Source organism: Euprymna scolopes, chromosome 19, assembly GCF_053919585.1.
Source record: "Euprymna scolopes isolate OS-2025 chromosome 19, ASM5391958v1, whole genome shotgun sequence".
In the NCBI taxonomy this organism is placed as follows: domain Eukaryota; kingdom Metazoa; phylum Mollusca; class Cephalopoda; order Sepiida; family Sepiolidae; genus Euprymna; species Euprymna scolopes.
Window position 1 is genome coordinate 958507 of NC_136500.1, and position 6735 is coordinate 965241.

At 37.2% G+C, this 6735-nt stretch overlaps 1 pseudogene; it reads left to right on the plus strand.

Moving 5' to 3' along the window:
• Positions 1-952: 952 nt before the first annotated feature.
• LOC145240072 (uncharacterized) lies at positions 953-1708 on the plus strand (annotated as a pseudogene).
• The last annotated feature ends 5027 nt before the right edge of the window (positions 1709-6735 follow it).

Here is a 6735-nt window from a genome sequence, read left to right on the forward strand (position 1 = left end):
TGACACTTACAATTCTTGACAGTATCTGTTTCGTAGCACAAAATCAATCACTTAATTATTATATCAATCAGTGAATCTATTGATTTTGTGCTATGAAACAGATACTGTCAAGAATTGTAAATGTCAATTGAATTAAAGGAATAAATTATAAGATGGTCAACATCATGAACTTTGGAATATAGTCTTTTGTCATTTATTTATTACATGGTCTGTAATTACATTGAGCTTCTTAAATAAGTATTGGTACATATTATAAGGAAATAAAATATATTTCCACAGAAGTATATATATATATATATATATATATATATATATATATATATATATATATATATACTAGACACATCACATTCCCCCTGCCAGATTAAGAATCCAAATGCACGTATAAGTTAGTATTAAGTTCATGCTTGCATGCCTTATCGCTTCCAGCTAACACCACTGGCTAACCTCGTGGTGAAAAGAGAGCAGCTATGCATGTCTTCCCTGCCAGTACATAGCCTCTCCATCATCAAGACTCCTACAGTGCCTCCACGTTGGCCAAACACGGTAACTGGGTGCCTTGCGGCACCAGGCTAAACTTGTTGGAGATCTCAGAGTAGTAGGGGGCCCCAGAGGTAGTGCGTTATGGCTCACCAATGTGTGGACATGCCCTGGCACACTACCAACCCCTACCCCACTATCTTGTGGGTGCCCTTGGTGTTGATATATATTCAATTGCTATAGGGTTATCTGCCCCTTTCCAAAACCCTTTTACTGTGGGGATTCTCTCCCTTTTTATTGTAACTCTTCAGTTCTCCATGTTGTAAATAATAATAATATTTGGGAATTGGGTAAATAATAGATTTGGGAAAACTACACCATTTTTTGGGTGTGAAGATTATTTATCCCGAAGCAGAAAAAAATATGGATTGGACAGCCTACATACACAGCAGATGTCTTGAGAAAGTTCCAGATGGAGAATTCCAAACCTGTGTCTACTCCAATTGATTCCGGAACAAAATTGATGAAGGCAACGAAAACAAGTAAACTGGTCAACAAAGAGTTGTATCAGTCTGCAGTTGGGAGCCTATTGTACCTGTCGACAAGGACACGACCGGATATTGCTCATGCCGTTGGAAATGTTTCGAGATTCTGCTCTCAACCTACAATGGAACACTGGAAGGCTGTGAAACATATCCTCCGGTACTTAAACGGTACACAAGGATATGGTTTACTTTATGACAAGAAGAAAGCCACCAATCTCCTGGGGTACTCCGATGCTGACTGGGCTGGTAATTTGGATGATCGCAGATCAACATCTGGATATGTTTTTAAGCTGAGTGGTGCGGCAGTCAGCTGGAGAAGCAAAAGGCAAACCTGTGTTGCTCTATCAACAGCCGAAGCTGAGTACATGACATTGGCAAGTACAGCACAGGAGGCTGTTTGGATGCAGAATCTTCAAAGTGCCTTGCTAGGATCTCCAGTAACACCAACCCTTATATATGAGGATAACCAGTCAACCATATGTATGGCAAGGAGTCCACAGTATTATGAAAGGGCCAAACATGTGGACATAAAGTTCCACTATGTTCGAGAACTGGTCAAGCGGGAAACTGTTAAGCTCGAATACTGTCCAAGTAAAGAGATGGTAGCCGACCTGCTAACTAAAGGACTTGGAAGCACACAGTTTGTAAGGCTCAGGGAACTTTTGGGACTCCATAAAATATAATGCAGACTCTCAGCAATTGAGGAGGAGTGTTGATATATATTCAATTGCTATAGGGTTATCTGCCCCTTTCCAAAACCCTTTTACTGTGGGGATTCTCTCCCTTTTTATTGTAATTCTTCAGTTCTCCATGTTGTAAATAAAATACACACACATTGTGTGCATCTTAGTATCAGTAAGTAAAGAATTGCCTTTTAGAAAGGTTTTATTAACTGTAAAATACACGTACGCTCTTGAAAGGATCGAGCGGGAAAATGAAACAGAGGGCGCTTTTATTATGAATGTCAATCCCAAGGGGGATAACTCTTAACAACAAATTAAATCATAACATTTTCCCCGTCCTAAAGTATTCAAGTAAGGGGTAATTAATTATAGACAATTTTTTTTTTTTTTTTTTTTTTTACAATCACATAAGAATCATTTTATTTACAAATAACATATGAACCCAAACTGCAGTTTTTTCAGTATTTAGTCACAAAATCCTTATATTTACTAGGGAATTGTCGAACTCGGGACGACCTCCGCACAGATTGGCAGGAATGCTGATTTTCAGTATTATCTTTTAGTGAAATCTGATTTTCTTCAAGATCAGACGATTGATTTTTGTCTTCCTCATGACCAATGTTTTCATTAGTAGAAGGTTCAAATAAAGTCTCTGAAGTAGTAGGATTATTATTAGAGTTTTCTTCATTTGATGAGTTTGGAGCTAAGTCTCGAACGTTGACAGTGGTTTCAGTACCAGAAGGTAGTTGAACATAAGCGTAGTGGGGGTTGACATCTATTAGGGTGGCAGGCGTTACAGGAGGGTCATGTTTACTTGTTTTAGTGTGGTTTCTAATATATATTGGGCCTGGTTTAACCCAAGAAGGAATTGAAATTCCGGAAGCAGATTTACGACTATATTTAAATAGTCTATCATGGGGAGTCATATTAGTGGCAGTACAAAGTAATGATCTAATTGAATGAAGTGCGTCCGGTAGTATGTCTTCCCAATAAGGTAGTTTCATTTGATTAGAATGTAATGTTGTTTGAATGGCCTTCCATAAGGTACCGTTGAGTTTTTCAATCTGTCCATTACCTTCAGGATGATACCTACTTGTTTTAGAAGTAGCAATTCCTTTTTTGTGTAAAAAATCCTTTATTTCTCTTGCTAAGAAATCAGAAGCACGGTCAGTATGTATCATGTCAGGCAAACCAAAAATTGAAAAGAGTTTGTTTAGACAGTGGATAATGGTTTTGCTTGTCATATCTCTGCAAGGAAAAGCGAAAGGAAAACGGGAATACTCATCAATTAGAGTAAGTAGATATTTGTTGCCATGTATAGAAGTAGGTAGAGGGCCTTTAAAATCAAGATTTAATCGTTGAAAAGGTAATATGGCTTGAATGAGAGTCCCTCCATTGGTATTGGCGAATTTGGGTTTCAGTAATTGACAGGATGAGCAAGAGTCAGTAATATTCTTAATTTGATCCAAAGTAAAAGGGAGGTTCCTCGTTCTTATAAAATGGCTTAGTCTTGAAACACCAGGATGACATAATTGTTTATGTAAATCATGAAGATCTTGTAGATTGTAAGTAAGAGCAGAGATGCGAGAGAATGTGTCAGCAGCAATATTTTCAGGTCCAGGTCGATAAACTATAGTGAAATTGTATTGGGATAATTCTATACGCCAACGACATATTTTGTCATTCTTAATTTTTGATTTTCTTTTATTGTCGAATATGAAGCTGATGCTCTTCTGATCTGTGATGACTTTAAAGTGCCTGCCGAGTAGAAAATGTCGCCACTTACGGAGAGCTTCTACAATAGCGGGTGCCTCTTTTTCTACTGCATGGTGCTTAATTTCGTTAGTATTGAGAGTTCTTGAAAAAAATGCAATAGGACGACCTTCTTGATTTAGTGTTGCAGCAATGCAATAGTTACTAGCGTCCGTTTCTACTTCAAATTCTTTATTTGGATCTACCGTTATTAAAGTGGCGTCTTTTAGATCATTTTTCAATGTTTGAAAAGATTTTAATACAGATGGAGGTAGTGGAAATTCTTTGTTTTGATTTAGTAATAAAATTTTATCAGAAATTTTTTTAATGAATTTGCAGTAATAGGAAAACATTCCAACTATTCTTTTTTGAGATTTAAGATTCAGCGGAGGTGGCATTTCGAGTAATGGTTTTAGTCTTTGATAATCGGGAGCTATTTGATTATTTTCTATGGTGTAGCCGAGTAGAGTAATAGAACTAGAAGAAATTATGCTTTTATTTTCATTTAAAGTGATGTTATATTGTTTAGCAATTTTGTAGAATTTTTGAAGATTGTAATCGTGTTCTTCTTGATTTTTTCCACATATAGTTACGTTATCAACATACACAAAGGTATCGGTTAGATTTTCTTTTTCTATAATATAGTCTATGCTCCTCTGGAAAGCACTTACTCCATTGGTGACGCCAAAAGGAAGACGAGTAAATTGAAAAAGTTTGCCACTTACTTCAAACGCAGTGAATTTACGATCAGCATGATTTATAGGTATTTGGTGATAAGCAGATTTTAGGTCGAGAGTAGAGAAGATGTTATATTGAGCGATGTCGTCTACCATCTTATTGATATTAGGCATTGGGTAAGCGTCTAGTTCCGTGAATCTATTAATGGTATCGCTGTAGTCGACTACCATTCTTTTCTTATGATTCTCATTCGAAGTTACAAGAACTTGCGCTCGCCACGGAGATATCGAAGGTTCAATTATGCCTTCTTTCAACATTCTAGCAGTCTCTTCTTTTATGAATTTGTTGGCGGCAAAAGTGTAACGTCGGGATTTTGTCGCAATAGGAGTAGTATGAGGAGAAAGATTAGAAAAGAGAGGAGGGGGTGGAACGTTTATGGTAGGAAAAAAATTATTCGTGTTTATAGCTCCAATTATAAGTTTGTCTCTAGGACCGTCGAATTTAAGTGTTACTTTTTTATATTTTTTTAAAATATCTTTTCCGATTATTAAATCAATGAAAAGGTTTTCAATGATTTCAATTGTTATTCCAGAATGGGTTTTATCTTTCAGTATTAAATCCACGACAGCTTCGCCAGTTATTTTAGCATGTTGATCGGAAGCAGCCAGAGCTATAGTTTTGTTTTTAGGTATTGTGAAGAGTTTAAGTTTTTTAGCAGTATTTTCATTAATGAATGTTTTTACACTGCCGGAGTCCACCATAGCGTTCACGAAGTGCCCGTTAATTTGGCATTGAGTGAATGTGACATCTTTGGAGTTAGTTCCTAGTCAGGATAGAGAAGGTGAGGGGTAGTCAGAGTCGTCATAAAGAACAGCAGTATGAGTGATAGAAATAGAAGATTTACACACTTTAGCCCAATGACCATTTTTTTTGCATTTTTTACATTCGGCGTTTCGTGCAGGACATAAATATCGAGGATGACGTGATTTTCCACAGAAAAAACAAACCCCTTTTGGATGCATATTTTCTTTAGTCACAGCTATACGATTGTAGCCCGAAGGATTATTTGTAGCTGCTACAGTAAAGTTATTTGCGTAGCTTATCGAATGCTTTTCTGCTTGTTCAAGAGATCTGGCCGTGGCATATGTGTCTTGTAAAGTCAGGATGGGTTTTTCTAACAGTCGTTGTCGGATGGACGAAGAAGAAATTCCACCGATGAAAGCTTCCCGAATGTATTGATTTTTGTTTTCTTCAGCAGAAACCGCTTCGAAGTTACATGTTTTGGCAAGCATTTCCAATTGTAGTATGAAGGCATCTATATTTTGTGTTGTTTGTTGCTTCGTCGTCATCAATCAATATCTATTATAAACAATATTTTCAGGTTTTAAATAAGCGGCGTCCAATGTTCTTAATGCACTATCGTAGTCGGTTTTATCGCTTATTAAATCGAAAACAGAGGCTGAAATACAATTGATCAAGGCAAAGAAATTATCTGAAGTGTTTTCGATTAATCCGTTATTATGTGAGCGGATATAATTCTGGAGGGTTAATTTCCAATGCCTATAGGATTTTTCGGAATTAGGGCATGTAGGTTCCACCTCGAATCTGTCGGGACGTAAGATTCGATCCATTATTTTTTTTTTTTTACAGTTAATAAAATTGAAGTGAATAGTATCAGTAAGTAAAGAATTGCCTTTTAGAAAGGTTTTATTAACTGTAAAATACACGTACGCTCTTGAAAGGATCGAGCGGGAAAATGAAACAGAGGGCGCTTTTATTATGAATGTCAATCCCAAGGGGGATAACTCTTAACAACAAATTAAATCATAACACACACACATTGTGTGCATCTTAGTATTTCGTCAAACAAAATGTGTTCATAGTAATTTTTAAAACTACAGTGCCTCCACGTTGGCCAAACACGGTAACTGGGTGCCTTGCGGCACCAGGCTAAACTTGTTGGAGATCTCAGAGTAGTAGGGGGCCCCAGAGGTAGTGCGTTATGGCTCACCAATGTGTGGACATGCCCTGGCACACTACCAACCCTTACCCCACTATCTTGTGGGTGCCCTTGGTGTTGATATATATTCAGTTGCTATAGGGTTATCTGCCCCTTTCCAAAACCCTTTTACTGTGGGGATCCTCTCCCTTTTTATTGTAACTCTTCAGTTCTCCATGTTGTAAATAAAATACACACACATTGTGTGCGTCTTAGTATTTCGTCAAACAAAATGTGTTCATAGTAATTTTTAAAACCTTTCTGGATGTCGCAGGCTCCGGTGATGAGGTATGTGTCCCCACATTTTTATTAAATGACTTCCACTCATTTTCAACACTTGGTTGGGCGAAGACGAGGGAAACCAACCTCAAAATCAAACACCACTGCTTTGTGGGCCTTATCATGTTGTCTCTGAATGGTTGAAATAATTATTTATACATAATAATTATTTCAACCATTCAGAGACAACATTTAACAATATGCCAAGGAATAGATGGACTAGCTTTAAAAGAGGGTGGAAAAAAGGAGTATTTGCTTGACTACAAAAAATGCTAGGTTTATTTTGGTGTCTTTAAACCCCTCTCCCCACATTTTTGCT